This window comes from Monodelphis domestica, chromosome 6 (genome assembly GCF_027887165.1).
Source record: "Monodelphis domestica isolate mMonDom1 chromosome 6, mMonDom1.pri, whole genome shotgun sequence".
Lineage (NCBI taxonomy): Eukaryota > Metazoa > Chordata > Mammalia > Didelphimorphia > Didelphidae > Monodelphis > Monodelphis domestica.
In genome coordinates this window covers 28,750,255-28,775,142 of record NC_077232.1, presented here as the reverse complement: position 1 = coordinate 28,775,142, position 24,888 = coordinate 28,750,255, and positions in this window count along the sequence as shown.

Genomic DNA, 24,888 nt, shown 5'->3' with positions numbered 1-24,888 from the left:
GAGCTCCTGGAGGGCAGGCCTGTGCTAGGGGGTTTTTGTCTGGTTTTGCCTTTCTTTGGGTCCCCAGTACTTAGCCCAGTTCCTGGCACCTAGTGAGCACTGATCAATTGCTGGGTGACTGCAAATGAAACCAACCAAGGGCTTAGATGTCACAGGAAAGAAGTGGTTGAAATGGGATATGAACCCAAACCTTCTGAGGCCTTCTCCCATGTGTGCATTTAGAAGGTGACCTCCTTTTCCCATGTCCCACAGCCAACATGTGGCTGCCTCTGTTCATCAACACATATTGAGATTTCTCCTATCAAAAGGAATGAGCAGACACGAAAGCCCAATGGGGGCACCTCTCTCTCCCTCAGACACCATGGGCTTACATGAACTGGCAAACTGTCTTTGGAATACAGAGAACATATGTCCACCTGCTGAATAGATACAGCTGGGGTCCCATGGTAAGGGGGTCCTTCTCACATACAAGCTGATGCCATCTCTCTCTCTCCTCTTTCTTATTCTCTCTTCTCCTTTTCTGTCTCTGTCTCTGTTCTTCTGTCTCTCTCTCTTCATCTTTCTATTTCTGTTCTCTCTGCCTCTCTCTCTTTGTCTCTGTCTTTCTGTCTCTCTCTCTCTCTCTGTTCCTCTGTCTCTGTCTCTCTCTTCTCTCTGTCTCTGTCTCTCTCTTCATCTCTCTGTTTCTGTTCTTCTCTCTGCCTCTATTTCTGTGTCTGTTTCTGTCTCTCTCTGTCTCTGTTCCTCTCTCTCTCTCTCTCTCTTTCTCTGTCTCTGTTCCTCTTTGTCTCTCTGTCTCTGTCTCTGTTCCTCTGTCTCTCTGTCTCTCTGTCTCTGTTCCTGTCTCTCTGTCTCTGTTTCTGTCTCTCTGTCTCTGTTACTGTTTCTCTGCTCCTCTATCTCTCTTTCTCTGTCTCTCTATCTCTGTTCCTCTCTCTGTTCCTGTTTCTCTGTCTCTGTTCCTCTCTCTCTCTCTGTCCCTCTATCTCTCTGTCTCTATCTCTCTGTCTCTGTTCCTCTGTATCTCTGTTCCTTTGTATCTCTGTTCCTCTCTCTCTGTTCCTCTCTCTCTGTTCCTCTCTCTCTGTCTCTGTCTCTCCATCTTTCTCTCCCTGTCTCTGTCTCTCCATCTTTCTCTCCCTGTCTCTGTCTCTCCCCGTCCCCATTTCTCCCCCTCAGTGCTCTTAGCTGAGAATAACCGCACAGCCGCCCCCAGGATCCCACTTGCCTATTTTTGGAGGCGCAATCATCTTGTTGGACTTGCCAGCTCCACGAGGCTCCTGACTTTCACAGCTCTCCTGGAGGCCACTTGGGTTAGCACTGCTCCACCTGTCTGCACAGATGATCCTTATTAGGACCATGGTCCGTCTGCTAAATGAGCTCTGGGCAGTGGGCCCCAGCCAATCAATGAGGGCGAAGGGAAGTGAGGCAGATGCTTGAAGCCAGTTCCTCTCTTGGCTCCTTGGAATGTGTGAATGGTCCAGGCATCTCAGTAGGAGAATGGATGTTAGAGGTGCTGCTGAGCATCCTGCTGTCCCCACCAGAGAGATGGGGTTTAGTCTTCAATCTAGGCGGTCCAGGACTCCCTTAGTCCATTGCCCTGGCTCAGGACTCCTCTCCTTACCAACCGACTGAGGGAGATGTGAAGCTGCCTGCTTCGTGCTCTTCCCTCAGTGCCCAAAAAGTTGCTTATAGGAGAAACTCTCAGATGCTCAGACAGTGTTTCCTTCTGTGTTGGTGTCCTTAGGGCTCAGTTGGAGGCCAAGGTTCCCCCCTACCTTTTTCCTGCCCTCTCTTGAAGCCTGGGGAATGATTTAGGGGGTGGGAGGTACAGGGAGGAAGTGGAGGAAGAAGAGGAGAGGGGGAGAAGGAGGAAGATAAAATTCCCTGCTTGCTCACTCACCTAGGGTTTGGGAGGCTTTTGTCAGACCCCATTGGCTGAGATGATGCTCTGTTGACTCAGAAGTGGCCGGGTCAGGCTTGTTTCCATTCTCTGTCCTCCGTCCCTTCTACTCAATCTCACTCAGGGAAAAACCTTGGTAAGAGATCCTGGATGTGCATCTCCATCCTTCATAAGCCTTCCCCAGGATCCACGCTTCTCCTTCCCTACCTGTTTCTGTCACTTGCATCTCTAATATCCACTGATTCCCTTCTAGCTCCAAAATTCCACGTTCTAAGGTTTCTTCCATCTCTGACCTTCTTGTGTGTTGCAAGGCTCTTTCTGTTCAAATGCTTAATGTGCTCTAATGCTCCTGTCAGCTCTGACATTGGATGTTCTACAGTCCCTTCCACCTCAGATATTCTATGTTTGAAGTTCCAAGGTTATTCTAAGATTTTGTCCAGTTTTGATATTCTATGTTGATTCCCTTTAGCTCTTATGTTATACCTTCTAAAGTCTCTCCCAGCGCTGATATTCTCTGTTCTAAGATCCCTTCCAGCTCTGACCTTCTTTTCTAAGGTCCTTCCCAGCTCTGGCATTTCCTGTTCTAGGCCCCCCCCAGCTCTGTTCTGGGTCCTTCCCCAGCCCTGACACATCATGTTCTAGGTCCCTCCCAGCTCTGGCATTCTCTGTTCTAGGTCCTTCCCCAGCCCTGACATGGCATGTTCTAGGTCCCTCCCAGCTCTGGCATTCCCTATTCTAGGTCCCATATAGCTCTGACATTGCATGTTCTAGGTCATCCCCCAGCCCTGATGCATCATGTTCTAGGTCCCTTCCAGCTCTGATATTACATGTTCTAGGTCCCTCCCAGCCCTGGCACTGTGTTCTAGGTCCCCCGTGCTGTCATTCCCTGTTCTAGGTCCCCCCGACCCTGACATGTCATGTTCTAGGTCCCTTTCAGCTCTGGCATTCCCTGTTCTAGGTTCCCCCAGCCCTGACATATCATGTTCTAGGTCCCTCCCAGCTCTGACATTCCCTATTCTAGTTCCCTCGCAGCCCTGCCATTCCCCAGTCTAAGGCTTCTCTCAGCCCTGACATTTTCTGTTTTCAAGGCCCTCCCAGTTCTGACCTTCTATTCCTAGGGCCATCCAGCTTTGAATCATCTCACAAGGTACTTCCTCTTGGAACCAAACCAAGGAGTCATCCAGAGGGGAACACCTGGAGAGGGAGGGGAGGCATCTCTCCTTATTCTTGTCCCAGGGGCCACATGCTGGTCCCCCTTCCACAGGGGCCACCATGTGTCTTCAGCCTGCCTCTGCCTCAGCAACCAACCCTTCTTGGGCTTGTTCCTCAAGACACTCCCTCCCTCCCCCCACAGCCTTGGCCCCAGATGGAGCATGGCCAAGAGGCATGAGCCCTGGAGGCACAAGCTGAAGCCCTGGAGGGTGCCAGGCTCTAGGTATAGATTGGGAGGGAGGGGAAAGATTGGGCTTGCATGTGCCAGTCCCCCAAGAAGAGATAATGCTTCTAGCTGTGCACATGTGGCTTTCACATCCCCAAGGGAGCCGACTTTGGCACCCTGCATGAAAAGGCGGGTTGTTTGGCGTGCTCCCACCTCGCCCAGGCCTTTGGGTTTACAATAGGACAAATGAAACAGGCCCCAGAGCCCTGCCTGATGCCTCTGGTTCTATCCCAAGGTCCCAGTTCTCCAAGTATTAAGTCATTATCCGCAGGACTCAAGGCAAAAGACAATATGGTATAGTGGATAGAGAAACAGCCTTGAGGTCAGGAAGACCTAAGTTCAAGTTCTGCCTCATGGGATCCTAGACAAGTCACTTAACCTCTTCGTGCCTGGTGCAACAGTCTAAGTCTAGTCTAGGAACAGCTGGGGCATCTATGTGGGTGAAAGGACTTCTCACACCAGGAGTACCCTAACCAATGACATGGCAGGCTTTGTGAGACCCTCCTTCACTTAAATCCAATTCATTGCAAGTCAAGGCATCTGCCAGTGATGTCGTCATTGATCCTCTTTGAAAAGGGGAGGAGGAACAACACTTGCCTCCAGGAGTGAGTCTCAGTTTCTCTGGTTAGCTTTTAAAGCCCTCCAGGACAGGGTTCTAAGCCTCTTTGCTCATTACTCTACTTCCATTGCTCTTAGATGGGCTGCCTCACAACCAGCATTCCATCTTCTATCTTTGTGCATCCCTCAAGCTGGAAAGGTCCCACCAACTCCCAGATTCCATTTCTTGTTTTAGGAGGATGCTCAAGCATCATCTTCCACATGGTCCCTCTCAGATCAATTCTATGGGATTCCTTTGCATTTATCTGTATTTATTCACGTTCTATTCAAGGTGCATACCTATTTATACGTACTCATCTCCCCCATTAGAATGGAACCCGCTTGAGAAGAGGGATTATTTCTATCTTTATATTTCCAGTCTGACATGTAGTAGGTAATTTTGTTTCAGTCCTTCTAGCTGTGTAACCCTGGAAAAGTCACTTAACCCCCATTGCCTAGCCCTTACCTCTCTCTTCCAGAGTCATTGAAGTCCATTGGTCAGACAAAAGTCAAGACGACTGCCATCTTCTTTGTGCAACCAAGCTCTAAGCACTCCACAGCACTCCACTTCAGTCACCTTCGTGGTCATTACAAAGTGTTCTCATTCGCCCATTCCGCCAGAGAAAGTCTTCACGTGCTTGTACACAGGACACCCCTAGCTCACTGATGGCTTGGAGACCTGTGGGCTACCTTCAACCTAATTTCACCTGTCTACTGAGGTCTTGTAAAGCCTCTTGGAGAATGCTGTTAGATTGGAAACTCCTTGAGGGCAGGGACTAGCGAACTAACACAGTGGTAAAGAATAAATACTTGTTGATTCAATGAATTGATAAGGTAACTAAGAAGGAAGGACTAGGCTTAGAAAAAGTGATTAGCACAAGCCATTCCCCAATTGACAAATGGTCAAAGTTTTCAGATAAAGAAATTAAAGCTGTCAATAATCATATGAAAAAATGTTCCAAATCACTCTCGATTGTAAACTAAAGCAACTCTATGGTATCACTTTACACCTATCAGATTAGCCAATATGACAGTAAAGGGAAGTGATAAATGTTGGAGGGGATGAGGCACAATTGGGACACTAATACATTGTTGGTGGAGTTGTGAACTGGCCCAACCATTCTGGAAAGCAATTTAAAACTCTTCTCAAAGGACTATAAAATGGTACATACCCTTTGATCCTGTAGTACCAGTCCTAGGTCTCTATCCCAAAGATAAAATAAAAGGGGGAGGGGGAGAAGAAAGATCTGCTTATACAAAAATATTTATAGCAGCCCTTTTTGTGGTGGCAAAGAATTGGAAATTAAAGGAATGTCCATCAATTGGGGAATGGCTGAACAAACTATTGTATATGATGGTGATGGAATACTATTGTGCTAGAAGGAATGATGAATAGGATAATGTCAGAAAGAACTGATGCAGAGTGAAATAGGCAGAACCAGGAGAACATTATACATAGTAACAGCAATATTGTGGGAGGATCAAATGGGCTAGATTTAGCTACTCTTTAGCCACTTATGACAAAAAGTGCTATCCACCTCCAGAGAAAGAACTGTTGGGGTCAGAAAGCAGATCATAGACTAGTTTGGTTTTTTTTTACTTTAGTTTATTTGGGTTTTTATTTTGGAGTTTTGGTTTCTATATGAGTTTTCTCTTACAAAAATGAACAATATGGAAATAAGTTTTACATGATGATATGCGTATAGCCCTTGCCACCCCTGGGAGAAGGGAGGGAAAGGAGAGAAGAAGACAATTCATACCATATAACTTCAGAAAACTTATGCGGAAATGTATTACATGTAACTGGTAAAATAAATATTTTATTTTATTAAATGTTTAAATTTATTATTAAATTATTAAACTTTAGAGGAAGAGAGAGAGAGAGAGAGAGAGAGAGAGAGAGAGAGAGAGAGAGAGAGAGAGAGAGAGAGAGAGAGAGAGAGAGAAAGAGAGAGAGAGAGAGATTAGGGAATGGAACCAGAGTCCGTGAAGCCCTGTTGATTGGAGAAGGTCTGGAGATTCCTACTGTCATTGCAGGCTCTACGCCAACAAACCAAATTCGGTCTTTCCCTAGAGGGATCCTGCCATAATGCTGGACCTACTTAGGATAGATGACACTGATTTGTCTTCTCAGTGACCCATGTGTGTAATAAGGTCCTTCTCTCTTGATAAAGTGAAGTGATAATCCAGTGGCCTCTCCAGAGACTTTGGAGACCATTTATCCAAAGACAGAGAGGCGGGGAGGTCAACGGCGATCAGCTGCTCCATGGGGAAGGGAGCAGGCTCCAGCTGACCTGACTAAATTCAGCCACCCAGCAAGTGAAGCATGAGAATTCTTGCAGGGTTGTGTGATGTCTTGGGGCTGACCCAGAGAAGCTCCACCACCCAACTCCACTGCTCTGGTTTGGATGCCATCCAATCTCAAGCCTTGCCATCAACTAGTTGTGGGACCTTCTACGTTTCATGTGCCCTCCCTGGGCCTCAGTTTCCCCATCTGTAAAACAAGAGAGAGACTTGGATTAGATGATCATTGAAGTCTCTTCCATACCTGACTTTATGATTCTAAGATTGTCCATCCCAAAATGATGATGTATTTCTTTTATACATAGTATGTCTACCTAGCTGCATGCGTTTGGCCTTGGAATTAGAGTGAGAAGGCAAGCTTCCTGAGAACACAGCTTTGTCTCTGTCCTTAGCTTCCCCCCACAGGAGGGGGTTCAGGAAGGCTACTAATCGTGTGAATGATCTCCAAGCACAACTACTTTGCCTCTTGTCGTGAAGCCTACGAAGTCCTTCTCAGAACAATGTCTTCTAAAATAAAATACAAATCGTCGCAAAGGAAACCAATTCGATTGAACTCTAGTTGTTAAAATAGTTTAGAAACAAGTTCACAGACTCCAGGTTAAGAAGCCTCAAGCTAGAAAGCCACTTAGACCCTTCTGGTTTCCAATGCGATCCCAAGCGGGCTGCTCCCCTTCTCAAGGGACTCCCAGCCAGCTTGGCCTTGAGCCCATAAAAATGTCAGCCCCAAGCCCAGTCCCTAACCACCCCCTCCAGCCCAAAGGCCCTCATTTCCCAGCAGATGCTCCCAGGGTCCAGCCTAAGGAGGGTCTTAGCTCTGCGGCTTGGGCTTCCGTCCCAGGAGGAGACAGTGGTTTTCAGTTTCCGTTACTTATAGCCTGTCACGACCCGGCTCCTCCTTGAGGGGTCACAGAGTGGGGAGAGCTTAGGCCTCTCCCTCCTTCTCGGGACTGGTGGAGCATCTTCACTCCTGGGCCTCAGCCAGCCAGTTAATCAAACCAGAATTGATTAATCCCATACTGTGTGCCAGGCTCTGTGCCAAGTTCTATGGGAACACAGAGACCCCAAAAAGAGAGAGGAAGACACACACACACACACACACACACACACACACACACACACACACACACACTCCTGCTGCCCTTCTATATACCCTTACAGCCCCAAGAGGATATGCGGAGCTCTTTTTTTTTTTTAATGATTTTCTGTATTTTTCTTTCTGAAATCTGCCCTATGAAATTTGTTTGGCTTCGGTGTCAAAGCCGTGGTAACTTTTTCCTTGATGTGATCATATTTCCTATTTCTTGTTCTTGTGACATTTCAGTAAAACTCAAAAATCTAAAAAAATAAAGCAAAATTTAAAAATTAGAAATTATTTTATTGATCTTTTTTTCTTTTTTTATCACCTTCATTTCCAAGCAAGTCCCTTCTCCAAAGAGCTACCCCTTTGTGATAAAGATAACAGTAAAAGCAATTTTAGTAAAATCAACATTATTGGCTAAGTATGATGACAGTATCTACACTATTCCACACCCAGAGTCCTCACCTCTTTCCCCAGAGTCAAGCTTGGACATTATCATTAATTCCACAGTCCAGCCTTGGGGTCTGAGTCTTCCCATTTGCATTGTAGCAATCCTTGGGTATATTATTTCCATTATTTTCCAGGTTTTACTTACTTCACTCTGAATCAGTTCTTGTGCCTTTTCCTGATACTCTGAATTTCTCATACTTATGACTCAGTAACCTTCTACTACATTCATGTAGCACAATTTGTCTGGCTAGTCATCACTGGGCATTTAGTTGGTTTCTGATTCTTTGCTACCACAAAAAGGAAAAAAAAACTGGGATATTTTGGTGTATGTGGAACCTTTCTGTCTGATCTCCTATAGTGTAGGACTATAAAGGGGGTGGGAGGAGGAAAGGAGGGAGGGAAGAAAGGAGAGAGGGGAGGGAGGGAGGGAGGGAGGAAGGAAGGAAGGAAGGAAAGAAGGAAGGAAGGAAGGAAGGAAGGAAGGAAGGAAGGAAGGAAGGAAGGAAGGAAGGAAGGAAGGAAGGAAGGAAGGAAGGAAGGAAGAAAGCAAGGAAGGAAGGAAGGAAGGAAGGAAGGAAGGAAGGAAGGAAGGAAGGAAGGAAGAAAGCAAGGAAGGAAGGAAGGAAGGAAGGAAGGAAGGAAGGAAGGAAGGAAGGAAGGAAGGAAGGAAGGGAGGGAGGGAGGGAGGGAGGGAGGGAGGGAGGGAGGGAGGGAGGAAGGAAGGAAGGAAGGAAGGAAGGAAGGAAGGAAGGAAGGAAGGAAGGGAGGGAGGGAGGGAGGGAGGGAGGGAGGGAGGGAGGGAGGGAGGGAGGGAGGGAGAAAGAAAGAAATAAAGAAAGAAAGAAAGAGAGGGAGGAAGGCTTTATTAAACACCTACTATGTATCACATATTGTGCTAGTGAAAGTGCCAGGGTAAGGTGCTGTTTCAATACAAGAGGCAGCTGGCCTTTCATTCAGAAAGGACATGCATTCAAATCTTGCCTTCAGCCATTATTACCTGAGTGACCATAGGCAAGTCATTTTTGCGAGCCCATCTCCCATCTATGCAATAGGGATAAGAATACTGGCATTACATACCACATATTGTTATTGTGAGGAAAGGGTTTTGCATACCTTAAAGTGTGACAAAAAGGATGAATTATTATTATCTGATAATCCTGATCTTATATTGGTAGAACATTGTCCACGACTATAAAAAGCTGGAGAAAGCTCTTGTTGGGAGGTAAGATGCCAGATTTCTGCTACTTGTAAACAACAGACCAGCAAGAGTCTTCTGGATTAAATCCAGTTCGTTTTCTCCCAGAAAGAGAAACCTTCCTAACCTTTCTGTCCTCCTAGTCTTGTCTGTTGTCTATCACCCTCTCTCTGTACACTCTCTCTCCCCCCTCACACATACACACACACACATGCACACACCTCTCTCTCTCCCTCTCTCTTCTCTTCTCTTCTCTTCTCTTCTCTTCTCTTCTCCTCTCTTCTCTTCTCTTCTCTTCTCTTCTCTTCTCTTCTCTTCTCTTCTCTTCTCTTCTCTCTCCCTTCCATCCAACTCTTCAGTCTCCAGAATGAGGGAAGCTTTTCCCACTTGTACTAGGTTTGAAAGTTCAAGGGCAGCCTGGGTAAATTCTCACAGTCATCAACCACCAGGATGTGTTTTTTCTGAGAATGATGTGATTGATGGCTGTTCCTACAGTGGCCCTCCCTTTGCATCCCACCCCAACACCGCTAAAAGTGAAAAAATAAAGTCTGTCTCCCAGCCTATTAGAAAAAAAAATCCAATGGACTTAGAATCAGAATAACCTAAGCTAAAATCATATCTCAAACCTTTCCTATCTGTATGATTCTGAACAAACGATTTAACCTTGCTGGACCTCAGTTTTTTTCATCTTTAAAATGAGGGGCTAAGACTCAATGGTCTAAGAGGCAGCTAGATAGCATAGTAGATAGAGCCTAAAATTGGGAGGACCTGGGTTCAAATCTAGCCTTAGACACTTTTTAACTGTGTGACTCTAGGCAAGTCACTTAACCCCACTGCCTAGCCTTTACCAAACTTCAGCCTTGAAATAGGATACTTAGTATTGATTCTAAGACAGCAGGTAAAAAGGCTAAAAAAAAAGCGTCAGTAGTCTGTAAGGTCCCTTTCACCTCTAAATCAGTCTCAAGGAGCCTCGGGCAAACAAGACTTTATCCCAAGCCACTGATTTCCAGAGGAGGGAGCATTTCTCTCTCTCATTGTGGAGAGTCCTTGCACTTTGCTTCTAGGTCCTCCCCCAGTCTTCCCAACCAATCTCTACTGAGTCAAGGACCATGAGAGAGGCTGACCTCTCCTAAAACCCATCAGATGGTCTTCTACCCATTGGATGTCTTCTATACATTGGATGATCTTCTACCCATTGGTTGGTCTTTTATACATTGGATGGTCTTCTACCCATTGGATGTCTTCTATACATTGGATGATCTTCTACCCATTGGATGATCTTCTACCCATCTCATCCCACCCCAATTTGTTGTTTTACCCCAGAGGAAAGGACTCCTAGTCACTGTTCTGGGACTCAACGTCTCCTCCCGGTGTCTCTCCCAGAAATAGAACAACTTTTCTCAGCATTAAAGCCTGGGACGGAGTTTGTCCCTTGGATTTCCCCCATCCACTTCCTGAGTAAGAAGCTTCGTGGCTGTACCCCCAAGGCTAAGACTAGAGAGGTCATGGAGGGTCCAGCTACCAAAAGGTGAAAGGAGGAGGATTAGGGCTCCACACTGATAATGACATTTTCAAGTGTGCAAGGATGGAGCCGTTGCCATGGGGACGCCTGCAGAGCTGAGTTCTCTCTGAAGTTGTGAGTCAGGCTTAAGCGTTATTTATTCCCTCCCCATCCTAAAAAAATCCATCGGCTGACACAGAAACCTGCCTAACATACGACAAAAGGGAAGGCTCCCCCATCCAGCCTCTAACGGGTGAGTGAGTCAGCTGGGCTCTGAGCGGCTAATCAGCTCTCTGACGTCAGCTCAGCTCCATTCCAGCCCCGTGGAGTGGAAATGTCAACAAAGGAAAAGAGAGAAGCCAGAAGGTGCCTTTCTTTCCTCCTACAAGCCCCAGTGCAACTTAAGGGGGAGTAGAGGGTACCCCCATCTCAGCTCTGCCATCCGGATCCCCTTCTTTCCATATTTAGACAGAGCTGTAACAAGGGTAGGGTAATAGGGACTTTTCCCTAGGGCACAAAATTTAGAAGGCATTAATTAATTAATACAGTTTTTCAGCAACACAGAAACAATCAATCTATCACTTATTATGTACTGGACTAGTACTAGGCTTTATGTATACTATGTATATACTATGTATATGTACTGTATCTATTCTGTGTACCAGGTTCTGCAACAGTTGAATTTAGCCCAGATGATGGAGTTAGAAAAAAGTAGCTAGTGAAATAATGAGCTAAAGAGTTAATGATATATGACCAGAGGCTAAAGCTCAGCAAGCAACACGTCATGTCCCTGGACAAGTCACTTCCCTCCCAGCAAAAGCTGGAAAATGAGGAATGCAGTTTCCCTTCAGGACATCAAGCAAATGATCGACTACACTGTCAGGTCATTGCCCATTTTTTGGTTACTCATTTACCATGTGCAAGGAATAAATGGCAAAAGAGATAAAACTAAGGCAGGGCAACCAGGTCCAAGGCACATGATGCCAACATTTAGGGGGCACTGCTAGTCTTTTTAGAGCCAGAGGATACTGAATTTAGTACCTAGGTAAGCAAGAAGGATTAGTTAAAATAGGGCACTACCAGCTGGAAGGTTCTACTACAACTGGACACCAGGTGGGCTTTTCCCTGGCTCAACCCCGATCTTCAATGGGCTGCTTGAATTTTGTGCTATTTACCCTTGGTTTAAAAATTGCTGATTTCAGCTCTGAGAGAGAAGGGGAGAGACGGTGGTCTTTGGAGTCAGAAAACTCTGAGTTCAAAAGATGCCTCTGACATACCCAGGAAAATCATCTAGGCAAATCTCTAAGATTATATGGCACAGGGGGCAGCTGGGTAGCTCAGTGGATTGAGAGCCAGGCCTAGAGATGGGAGGTCCTAGGTTCAAATCTGACCTCAGCCACTTCCTAGCTGTGTGACCCTGGGCAAGTCACTTGACCCCCATTGCCTAGCCCTTATCACTCTTCTGCCTTGGAGCCAATACACAGTATTGACTCCAAGACGGAAGGTAAGTGTTCTTAAAAAAAAAAAAAGATTATATGGCACAGGTGAATTAATCATAATAATACAGGAGGCCCTGGGTTCAAATCTAGCCTCAGACACTTTCTAGTTGGGCGATCCTGGGCAAGTCACTTAACCCCCATTGTTTAGCCTTTAGAGCTAGCTCTTCTGCCTTGGAATCAATATACAGTACTGATTCCAAGAGGGAAGGTAAAGGCTTACAGCATATATAATAATAATAGCTACTGATACTGTGTGCCAAGCACTTTACAGTTGGTATTTCATTTGATCCTCACATCAATCCCAGGAGATGGGTGCCGAGGTATCTTATATCACAACAGAGAAGTCTGGGGTTAGAGGGCTAGTGACTTGTTCAGGGTCACCTGGTGGGCAGCAGAGGTGGGATTCGAGCCTCCTCTGGGCCCATCATTGTCTCCTGCTGGGCACTCCCAGCCCAGCCCACCAAAAAGCTGGGCCATCTCTGTTCCCCACCACGGTCTCTCTTGGGCAGCGACCTCTTCGGGTTCTTTGGGGTTTCTTGTGCAGGGGAAGCCTCGAGCCTTCAGTCACAAGTTGTCGGTGTGGGCACTAGTCTGGAGAAGTCCCCTGAAGGAGTGTGGCCCCTGCCCTTGCCTCCTCTGCACCCCAGACTGCTCATCTGCCAAATGAGGGGGGCTCCCGCCGTCCATGCCAGGCTCCTTCAGCAGCACGAGCCAATGGGCCTGACCCCAGAAGCAGGTCACACTCGGGGCTTCTGGGCTGGGCTCTGCCCTGTCTGGGCTGAGGGGCAGTGGGCAGAGCCCAGACTGGCGAGGCCCATGATTTCCCACCCACCCCCACCCCCACAGGACCCCACATCAAAGCTGCCTTCCTGGGTGTGGCCTCCAGATAAAGGGGAAGATTAAAGAAGGGGCTGGAAGCTGGGCTCCCTGCTCCTCGCCCAGGACACTGACCACAGGAGCCTCGGCTGCCCAGCCCGCTCTCTGCAAAGTGCTCTCCCCACAGGCCCCTCTGGGAAGGGAAGGGAAGGGAAGGGAAGGGAGACAGAAGGATGGAGCCAAGGGCCTGCCCTCTAGGTGGGGAGGGGGGTGAGGAGATGGGGGGCTGGGACTGGGGTCCTGGGGGACTTGGGGAGGATAGCGAGGGGCCCCATCCTCTAGATGGGGGCGGGTGGGGGCAGAGAGTGGCTAGAATAGAAGTGGGGGCCCTCTGAACCTCAGCTTAGTCAGGATCTTGGCCAGGACACCCCGAATCCTTGAGGGCACCCCCACAGCCATCCAGACTCCCTTTCTGGGTGTCTTAACCCTTTCCTGACTAGCCTGTCAGCAGCCACCGTGGGTGGAGCCCAAGGCAGCCCTTCATTCTTGGAGCCTGGCCCTGGCCACTTCATTGGGGTTTGGTCCCTCCAGCAAAGGAGCCTGTAATGAGGCTCTCCTGGCCCCCAGGGCCCTCCCCCTCGCCCCTACCCCAGGGACGGTCTGTAATTAGTGCTCTGGGGCGAGGCTGGAGAGGCTCAGACAATGTCATTTGAACTGGGATGAGACATGCCTCAATTGCTAGTCTGTGCTTTTAATTTTTTCCCCCTGGTGCCGTTGCATATACAAAAACCAGAGAGGCTTTAACCCTTTCCTGCTGGGCCCAGCTTCAGCCTGCTCCTTCGCTCTGGTCCCTTTGCAAGGCATCCACGAAGCAATAAACATGGAAGAAGCACCTACTGTGTGCAGGGCACTGGGCACGGGCTCGGAGACCCGCATTCGGACCGCCCTGCCCCGTGCCTGGGACTTGGAGGTGTCCTCGGCCCCTGGATTCGTTAGTCAATCCACATAGGAGTATGCAGAAGTTCTAGTTGACGGTGTAGACATAGATATAGTTTGTGCATATAAAGATCTGTCTCTCTATCACACAGATGCTCGACGCTGCAGCGGCTCGGTGGCTGAAGCAGTTCTGGGGGCTCCTCCAGGGGGGCTTATCTTTTGCCATTTGGGGGGATCTCCAGCCCTTAGTACAGTTGCCGGGTATGCAGGAGGCACTTAATAAATGCACATCGAAGGCCAGCCAGGTGGCAAAGTGACTAGAGAGCCAGACCTAGAGACTTAACCCCCATTGGCTAGCCCTTAGTGCTCTTCTGCCACAGAATCCAGGATGCGCAAAGTCGGGGTTTAAAAAAGAAAAGAAAAGCATCCATACTGTGACTTGGTTCCAAGGCTGAAGAGAGGTAAGAGCTAGACAACTGGAGTCAAGTGACTCATCCAGGGTCACCCAGCTAAGCCAGTACAACAAATGGGTTCCATGAAACAGTCGCCGCTTGCAAGAAGCTAATATCTAAATAAACAACAAAAAATGAGGGGGAAATTCCAGCTCCTTCCACTCATTACCTGGGTGAGCTGCAGAGGTTGAGGATGCCCTTTGGACGGCTTCTCTGCGCCTGGGCTCCATCCTTGAAGAAATGATCCTGGATGGACCAGTTGATCCAAGCTCTCCAACCTCCCGTGCTGGGCAGGGAAGCAGCCTTGGGACATCCGCTTCCTCTCACTCAGACTCGGTGTCCTTGTCTGTAAAATCAGGGATGCTCCTCCTTTGCCTCAGGTGGGGAGGAGAGGACCGGCCGAGCCCTGACCTCAAGGGAGCTCCTTGTAGTTCCATTGGGAAGAGAAGGGGAGCTCGGAGCTGGGCACGACCGGCAGCGTATAATCAAGTGAAAAGTGTGCGGGGCAGACTCTGAAGTGCCCAGGAAGAGAGGGATCCCTGGGGGGTCAGAGTGGTCAGGGGAGGCTTCCTGGAGGAGTAAGGCTCTGAAAGATGGCTGGAATTTGCAGAAAAGGAGGGAAGGCGTGTGCAGATTGGGGAAAAACAAGGGGCAAGCAGACAGATGGGAGAAATGGAGATCGGGGGTCCCGTTCCATCCCACTTGTAATGGGGGCTTCCGGAGGGTCCCCCAGGTTTTTCCACATGGGTGAGAGCAGCTTAGGTGGCCCAGGACTGTGCCAACCCCCCATTCCACATTCCACAAGCCTTTATTTAGCATCTACTAAGCGCCTGGCCCTGGGAGGATCCTCCCACATTCCGGAGGCTCTTCCATCCTCCAGGACGGAGTGATTCCCTCCAGCAAAGCAGATCGCGCCCCATCCACGCCAGCCTCTCTGGTGCCTCTCCTCCCACAAGCTCACCACAAGGGATCAAGCCCACGTGCTTGGGGCCTTGGCTGCTCCCCCTTGACAGTAAGGCTAGCGGCAGAGAACAGGGGCTTTCCCTCGGTGGCCATCCCTCCATCTCTCTAAGGAGCTGGCCCATCTTTTTTCCAGCCACACATTTCTCGGATGACTTCGGTCACGCCGCTCCAGCTGCCGTGGACCTCCCTATTACAGAGACAAAAGGATCCGTGGCTGCCCTCAAGAAGCTTGCCTTGTGGGGGCAGCTGGGTGGGTGGCTCAGTGGATGAAGAGCCAGGCCTAGAGGGGGAGGTCCTGGGTTCGAATTTGGCCTCAGACACTTCCTAGCTGTGTGACCCTGGGCAAGTCACTTGACCCCCATTGGCTAGCCCTGACCATTCTTCTGCCTTGGAACCAATTCCCAGTATTGATTCCAAGATGGAAGGTGAGGGTTTAAAAAAAATTTTTTTAATTAAAAAACTAAAAAGAGAAGCTTGCCTCCTTCTCACACGGGCTGTCCGCTCACATGCAGCGTGGGGGCACGGGCTCTGGCACTCGCGTTATCACTCCCAGAAGTGCTATAACTTTACTTAGTTATCAATTATTTCTATTATAAATGAAACTGAAGTTGGAGAAAGCCACCTTGGGCCAGTCGTGCCTTGGGCAAGTTACTTCATCTCTGCCAACTTTGGTTTGTTCATCTGTAAAATGAGGCTAGACTTGATGAGCGTCGGGTCCCTCCTAGCTCAAAATCTGGAAATCCTATGAAGGGAGGAGGGTAGAAATTAGGGAAGGCTTCCTGGGGGAGGTGACACCTAGGTTGAAACGTGAAAGAAGACAGATTTTTGAGATGAGAAGGAAGCGGATGCCCAGTGGAGGCAAAAAGAGGAGGCAGAAAGGGGAGGATTAAAGTCCTGGGACTCAGTGCTCAGGCTATCACCTCATGATCCTATAAAAGGAGCCAGAGAGGTGGAAGTCAGGTAGGTGAGAGCCAGCGAGATGGGGTCCAGGTAGATGGGAGCCCGGTAAGTGGGAGCCAGCGAGATGGGGTCCAGAAAGGTCCTGGATTCAGATCTTGGCTCTCTGTCACTTCTCTCTCTCTGGGTCTCAGTCCTTCCTCCGGAAGACGGAATTCTCTGAGCTGTGATCCCAGCTCAGTCCTCCCTTTCCTGACCTCCTTCCTCCCTCGGGACAGGGAATATCCACTGTCCTTCCCGGCCGGCAGTGCCGTCTTCCTCCGGGCATCCCCCGGGCCCCTCGGGGTCCTCAGTCCCCGCTGGGTCCAAGGCCCTGCTCTTCCTCCTCCTCCTCCACAAGAAGGCTCCGGGAATCCTGTTCCTGCGGCTTCCCCTTCATTCTCGGCATAGCAGGCCACAGCTCCCTCCAACCACCACATGCTTGGACGTGAGCCATGAATGGCGCAGAGAAGGATTAATATTCCAGGCCGGCTCCCCCCAGCCCTGCAGCCTCTGGAAGCAAGATGGGAAGCGGAGCTCAGAACATGTTCCCCGCCACGGCCCAGAGCACGGAGGCAGGCAGGGCCTGGGAGGCCGGCCTCAGCGCGGAGGTCTTGGGGTGTCCCTTTACCTAGACCCCCCTGGGCGCATGCCATGGGCACGCTCGTGGCCAAGGACACCTGAGGGAAGACCGAGGCTTCCCTACCGGGACAGGGAGAGCCCAGGGACAAGCCGCTTCAGAGAGAGGATGGGGACCCCCGAGCAGAGCATGATGGGAGCAGGTGAGTATGGCTGGAGGGAAAGCTGGAGGAAGCTGAGCCCAAAGAGCCAGGCGAAGAGAGAGCAGGAAGCCACGGGTGGAGTTCCCAGACCGGATGGAGGGCCAAGAGGAGGGGCCTGGATCCCAGAAATTCAGGGAAGGAGAAGCTGTAATAATTACACAGAAAACGAGCCCACAGAGGGGTAGCCTGAGGAGGGGGGTGATTTCCCAGCCCTCGAGGGACCCAGGACTTCAGAGAATTTGGAGAGGAAAAATTCAACCCCTGAGGTCCTTTTCTCAAGGCAGAAAGTCGTCCTCTGGGCCTGGGGGAGAGGGAGCACCGCTTTCTGTCTTCTCATAGGTTTACCCCAACTTTCTTTCAGAGCCTGCTCACCCACAACTCCCTCAGTCCACACTCTGCCTCCTGGTCTTCTCCACGGGGATAGTGGAAAGACTTTTGGGGATCCCAGGGCATGAGTTCAGGGTCACACAACTAGGAAGTGTCTGAAGCTGGATTTGAACTCAAGTCTTCCTGGTCGCCAGGCTTACGTCTCTACCCACTGAGCCGCCTTCTCAGTTCCTCCAACATCTCTTTAAAAATTGTTAGAGAAGGGGCAGCTGGGGCTAGAGAGGGGCGGTCCTGGGTTCAAATCTGGCCTCAGACACTTCTCAGCTATGTGACCCTGGGCAAGTCACTTGACCCTCATTGCCTAGCCCTGACCACTCTTCTGCCTTGGAGCCAATACACAGTATTGATTCCAAGATGGAAGGTGAGGGTTTAAAAAAAAAAAAAACCTTAGAGAAGATATTGAGCTGCTCCTAGTGGTAGCTTCTTCCCTGAAAGGTCTCTGGACCAAGGTAGTCCCGAGATGACACCCTTTTCCCCTTATTATACCCCTTCATTATCTCCTGCTCCTTTTGGTCTTCCTTTTTCCTGGACCTCCTTCAGTGACTTGATTGATGCTTGCCCATTGGTTCTCTGATCCAGCCTCTCTCCTTTCTGCCCCAGGACATCTTCCATCCCATACTGGAAAGCTCTCCAAACATCCCTTGGAAAGAACCACCCAGAGGAGGGGAGGCACAGCCTCCAAGGTTCCTTCCAGCATCAAGATTCTAGGAGGTGGATCGAATCAGATTTAAAGGCTTCAAGAGACTCCTAAGGCCAGTTTAGGGAGCCCATCTACATCTCCAACTTAGATCACCTGAAGAAACTGAGAAATTAGATTAAGGCAAATAGAGGTTAAGTGACTTGCCCAGGGTCATACAGCTCAAAAGCAGCCAATCTAGATAGAAAGTCCAGTCCTATGAGTCCAGGGCTCAGACTCTTTGCCATCCTCTGGACTATAGCCCATCAATACCATCCATGGAGTTTTCTTGGCAAAGATACTGGGATGGTTTGTCACTTTCTCTGGTAGATTAAGGTAAATAGAGGTTAAGTGACTTACTCAGGGTCACTCAGTTAGTAAGCATCGAAGTCTGGATTTGAATTCAGGGCTTCCTGACTTCAGGTCTAGTGCTCTATCCACTGAGCCACCTCGTTAGGAAAAAAAAACTACCTGGAATTCCTTAGAATAGTGGAAGGCAGGTCGTTTGGGGATGATTATTCCCATTTAAAGTGGAGGTTCTCCAAGTTCAAATCCAGTGTTCTTTCCCCTGACCCGCTGTGTCGGCCGAGTTTGGGGGGAGGCTTTTAAAATGCCCAAATGTCCTCCATGCCCAGGGTGGCATTCCCAGTGGGCAGAATCCCTCCATTGTGCTAGCAGGCCAGAGAACAAAGGGCTGGTCTGAGCCCGGTGGCAGTGGCACAGTACCTCTAATCTCCAGGATGGGTGTGTTTTCATTTCTCAGAAGTTCCTGTTGAAATGTGCCAAAGCTTGTTTTTTTCTCTTTACGATTCAGGCAAACAAGGCTGGTTTACTTTGGGTGACCTTCTCAACGACACCCCTGCCTACTTAGGGTAAACACCAGCTCTGCCTTGCACCCTCCTCCTCCTGGGCTCTCCTCTCAACTCTCCCGGGGCTTGGGCGGTGCCAAGAGGAGAAGGGTTTAGCCCATAATCCTGGTGGCCAGCTGGAGGCCCAGGGAGGCCTGACTTTGGTCACTGGAGCTCTTTCTTGGCCCGGACCAGAGATCTCCCTAACAGGGCAGGGAGACCCCCAGGGAATCCAGGCACTGATTCCTTTCAGAATTTCGGGGCAAGGAACTTCCGAAGCCACCTTGGTCTCGCCTTGTCCCTGAACAAGAACCATAAGATCACAGCTGCTGACCACCAGGGCCCACTGGCCCACGGAGTCCAAGTTCTTCATTTTTCAAATAAAGAAACTGAGGCACAATGGGATTTGCTATCTCACCCAGGATCCCATAGATAGTAGATGGCTGCCATAGAATTTGAACTCAAATCTTCCTGATCTAAAGATCAATGCTCTATCCATTATACTCTGGCCATATGTCCGGCGAGTGGTCCTCTGGCCACAGCTCGAAGACCTCCAGACAGGAAGAAGCCACAATCTCTCCCATTCTACCTGGAGGAATCTCTCATTGAGAATTAAAATCGGCCACATCTCCTCTTCCATTGTGCCCTTTGGTGACAAGCCCAAGAAGACTAATTTTTGTCTATATGACAACCCTTCCATCAATCAATCAAGAAGTGATTCTCTTCAGTGTGACAGGTACTGGCATAAACACATGCAAAATAAGCACAAGGTTATTTCCATTGGGGGAGACTCGAGCAATGGAGAGACATGAAGAAAGGCTTTCTGGAGGAGACGGAGCTCAAAGTGAGCTTTGAGGAAATCAAGGGATTGGGGCCAGTTAGGTGGCTCAGTAGATAGAGCGCCAGGCATGGTCAGGAAGACCCGAGTTCAAATTTGGCCTCAGACATTTACTAGCTGCATGATCCTGGGCAAGTCACTGAACCCTGTTTGCCTCAGTTTCCTCATCTGAAAAATGAGCTGGAAAAGGAAATGGCAAACCACTTTGGTATCTTTGCCAAGAAAACCCCAAATGGGGTCAGGAAGCACCCGACAGGACTGAAAAATAGCTGAATAACAATAAACAATAAGAATAGGGGGTTCTAAAAGGCAGAGGGGAAGTGGGAGGGCTTTACAGGAATCAGGGATGGCCCACTGTGGGCAGTAAAATGTTGTGTTGGAGGACCAGAAGGAAGCGGGGTTGGTGGGACCATGGCACAAGGAGGGGAGTCGTATGCAATAAACTTGAAAGAACTTTCCCCCAAGCTCCCTGCCAAGTGTTGGCCTCTTCAGGATAAAAGACGTGCCCAGCCCCTTCCCCTGAGGCTCATATGACATGCTGGACGCTCCTCCGGCTCCCAGGATGTGTTCCAGCTCTCATTGTTCTCCTTAAAATAGGATGCCCAGGTCTGAGCACGGATGTCGTCAGGAGGCCGGAAGGGACCTTTGAGAGCCTCCTGGCCAACGCACTTATCTGATAGGGGCTGCCGCTGAGACTCGGGGAGAAAGAGTCTTCCAGGGGCCACCCAGTGGCGATGGGGCAAAGCCTGGACCACAGCTGAGGTCTCCTCCATGCCAGACCAGCAGGAAGGATGTGAGGGCCAAGCAACGGCCCCAAGCAGGCTAAGGACGATGTGGTCAGTCGGTCCCCCCGGCTCCTCCGTGCCCAGATGTGGGCACACGCTCCTCCACCCCGGGTTGGCAGGTGTCTTTCTCTGTGACCTTCAGAGTCACTCCCATGGGGACAGGCAGGCAGGGAGCTTATCTCTGCTCTTCCCCTCCTGCGTCATCTGTCTGGGCAGGGATGAGTGTATGCACGGAGCCCTCGCCCCACAGCTGGGACTGCCAGCATCATCCTCCAGGAGCTCCTGAAAGGCTTAGGGTCTGGGGGCTCTTGCCGGCTAGGAATCTCCCCTCTGCCCAGGACCCCCTTCCCACTCCCCTGCCCTTCTGATACCAAGAAGGAGCGAAAGGTCCAGCGCTGAACCCACAGGGGAGGAAATCAGTGAACTGAGCCCAGAACCATAATCTGGAGATTCTGTGACTGCAGAAATGAATCACGGGACTCCACTGAATTCACTTCAACCAGTATTTAATGCCCTGCTCTGTGCCAATGGGAGCACAGAGGCAAACAGGAAGTATTCCCTGTCCTTGAGGAGCTTCCATTCTCCTGGTGGGAGACAACAGATACCCAAATAAGTCAGCAGAATGTAAAATGATTAAGAGTGTGGGGAAGCGCTCAAGCCTAAGATGCCCATCTAAAGTTGGCAGGAACCTGAGAGATCCCTGAGGTCAATCCAAAATAGAGGTCCAGAAAAGTTAGCAAATGGCGCAGCTGAGGTGTAAATTTAGTAACACAGTGGTGGCTTCTTGAATTGAGATCCAGGACTAGAGGTCCTGGATTCAAATCTGGATTTAGGCACTTCCCAACTGTGTGACCCTGAGCAAGTCACTTAACCCCCTGTCTAGCCCTTCCTGCTCTTCTGCCTTGAAACCAACACACAATATTGATTCTAAGATGGAAGATAAAGGTTTAAGTTTTTTGTTTAGTAATACTGCTATAGTGGAAGCCAGAAACCGAGAGGAGGGAATGTTGAGGGATGCAGAACACCCCAAAAGTTTCAGAGGGTGTAGGAAGGAGTCCCCTATACCGGTCTGGCCAAAGAAGACTTTCTCTGATGACCACAGATAAAGGGATAAAGATGGCAGGCCTAATATCTCCTGATTACCAACTTCATTCCCAGTCTCCTGCTGGTCACAAAGTCAATCCAACCTTGAGTCCTCCCCAAAGTCACCCAAGTATTCAGCTCTCCACTAAAGCCAATAAAAACCCCACTTTTGTCACTTTAAGCAGACAGACTCCCTCCAGGCCGTCAATCTCCCTGATAAACCTTTAATTTTATTGGGGTGTCTTTATAATTCTTTAGTTGGGAAATCCTGGCAAATCAAGTCAGCTCTCCCCATAACCCAGTCCCCCCAAAAAACAAAACAAAAACAAAAACAAAAAACTCTGTTGGCAGAATCACAGGACCTGAGTTCAAATCCTGATTCTGAAAGGCTACCCATGTGACATTGGGCAAATCCCTTCATATTTCATCTGTAAAATGTCAGAGGTTGAGTCAGATAAAGCCCTTAAAGGTCCCTTCTGCTCTCTGACATCCAAATTCCTCTTTTCCCTTGAATTACCTCTGGATCTTCCCCGAGCTCACAAGGGGCACTACCTTTAGGACAACATGTTGCATACAGCTGGTGCTAAATAATTCTTGCTTCCACTAAGGAGGCCACCCTGGCAGTCCAGGCCAGTGTCTGCAACTCTTAACTGGGGGAGAGAAATAAAGAGAAATCCTTCTGCTAAATTCAGAAGATATTCAGAACAACGCATCTACGGAGAGTTTTTATGGTAAAAATGTTCGCTGAAAACTTGTGCCGTGTGCTCGTGCTTTGGGAAATAAACATTAGAGGTGGGTATTTGAGAAGGAAACAAGAGGGGCTTCTGCTCTTCAAAGAACCAAATCCTTTGGCTGGAATAGCCAGGAGACCTTTCAGAAAAGTCTCAGTCCTTGTAGAGCCACTTAGCCAGGAAACAGAAGGGCAGGGGCTGGGGTCTGGCTCGAGGCATCCTGAGGAAGGCTTATTCCTCTTGGCCACAGACTGGACGGGTCAGCCAAAGCCTTCTCTCGTCTGTCCAGTCTGCAGCCCAGTGGGCTCTCCCTGCCCTCCCCTCCTCTCACCCCCCATTCTTTGGGGCTCACCACCTGGTTCCTGTTCCCTCCTATCTCCTCCCACGTTCCGGGCTGTCCTGGATTCTCCTTCCATTCTCTCTTCCTCCTTCTCTCTCTCTCTTTTCCCTCCACCTGGCATCTCCGGCCTTCAGCAGCTGGCTCCGACCTTGCTACGCGTTACTAAACAATTCCAGTTTCTGGCCAAAGCAGCTGATCAGCCCTCCCTCCACCTGGGCATGCCATCCTCTGGGCCTTTGCACCGGCTTGGCCACAAGGCTCCATGGCCTTCCTTTCTCACCTCAGCCTCTTAAATTCTCAATTTTCCTTCAAGATCCAACTCAGCTTCCACTTCCCAGAGGAGCCTTCCTTCTCCTGTGTCCTCAGAGCAGCCCAGCTTCCTCTCTTCTCTTTCCCAAAGATATCAGCTCTATGTACATGTACATGTATAAATACACACAGTCAGGAAGACTTGAGTTCAATTCTCATCAGCATCATGACCCAGCTAGGTAGTGAAGTCTAGAATCAGGAAAACTCTTCTTCCTGAGTTCAAATCTGGCTTCAGATACTTCCTAGCAGGGTGACCCAGAGCAAGTCACTTCATCCTGTTTGTCTCAGTTTCCTCATCTGTAAAATGAGCCAGACAAAAAATTGGGAAATGAGAGGATGCCCTCCGATTGGGGAATGGTTGAACAAATTGTGGTATCTGTTGGTGATGGAATACTATTATGCTCAAAGGAATAATGAACTGGAGGGATTCCATGTGAACTGGAACGACCTCCAGGAAGTGATGCAGAGTGAGAGGAGCAGAACCAGGAGAACATTGTACACAGAGACGGATACACTGTGGCACAATCAAATGTAATGGACATCTCTACTAGCAGCAATGCAATGATCCAGGACAATTCTGAGGGATTTATGAGAAAGAACACTATTCTCATCCAAAGAAAGAACTGTGGGAGCAGAAACTCAGAAGAAAAACAACTGCTTGATCACAAGGGTCAATGGGGATATTACTAGGGATATAGAATCTAAGTGATCACTCTAGTGCAAATATTGATAATATGGAAATAGGTCTTGATCAATGACACATGTAAAACCTAGGAGGGGGTGGGAGGAGGGGAAGGAAAGAACATAAATCCTGTAACCATGGAAAAATATTCTAAATTAATTAATTAAATAAAAATTTTCAAATTAAACAAATAATAAAATAAATAAAATGAGCCAGAGAAGGAAATGGCAAACCATCCACTTTCTTAGCTGTATGACCCTGGGCAAGTCACTTAACTCTGCCTCAGTTTCCTCATCTATAAAATGAGCTGGAAAAGGAAATGGCAAATTGTTTCAGTATCTCTGCCAAAAAATCCCAAATGGGGTCAGGAAGAGTATAAAAGGGAATTCTTAATTGAGTCAGACAGCAACAGCAAACGTTGTGTCTACGACTATGGATTGATATAATGGGAAGTTCTCCCAAAGTGGCTTATAAGCCATTCTAAAATAGGAGTGTAAACCTTCAGAGTGAGCCCTCGAGCCTGGTAGTAGCAGCTACCTTCTGGGAATCCAAACCTTCCATAAAAGTAAGAAGTGGGGCAGTTGCATAACTCAGTGGATTGAGAGCCAGGTCTAGAGAGGGCAAGTCTTGGGTTCAAATCTACCCTCAGACACTTCCTAGGTGTGTGACCCTAGGCAAGTCACTTCCTGCCCATTGCCAAGCCCTTATTGCTCTTCTGCCTTGGAACTAGTACTTAGTATTAATTCTAAGATGGGAAGTAAGGGCTTAAAAAAAGGAAATAGAAAGAGTAAGAAGGGGGACTATACACATAGATGTGATGGGGACAAATAGGTTACCCCTGAAGTCTACTGGACCATGGGTCACTTCTGGTGGGCTTTATTCTCATTAGTTACTTACAGATAGATAGATAATATATATGCCTCGTATTTCATCTATAAAATGAGGGAGTTGTATGTTTATGCATGAATATGTGTGTTTACATCATCTACGTAAAAAACAAAAATTCTTACGCTATGATCCCACCTCAAAACCTCCAGTGTAATTGCTTTTGGGAAACTATTGTAGTACTTAATGCCTAAAGCGCCATAAGGTTAAGGGACTTGGCCAGGGTCACATAGCCAAGGCATGTCAGAGGTGGAATTTGAACTAGGATCTTCCCAAACCGAAGCCCTTCCCTGGATCCACCACCTTAGGCTGCTTCTTATATTTATTCTCTCTTATGTTAATGCTGTTTGTTATGCTCCTGGTAGAATGGAAGCTTCTGAAGGGCAGGCACTATTTTCTCAGTCTCCTCAGGCCCAGCCTAAGTCTGGATCTGACTGCATTTCAGGGAATCCCATCCTCTCCCCTTGGGGCTCG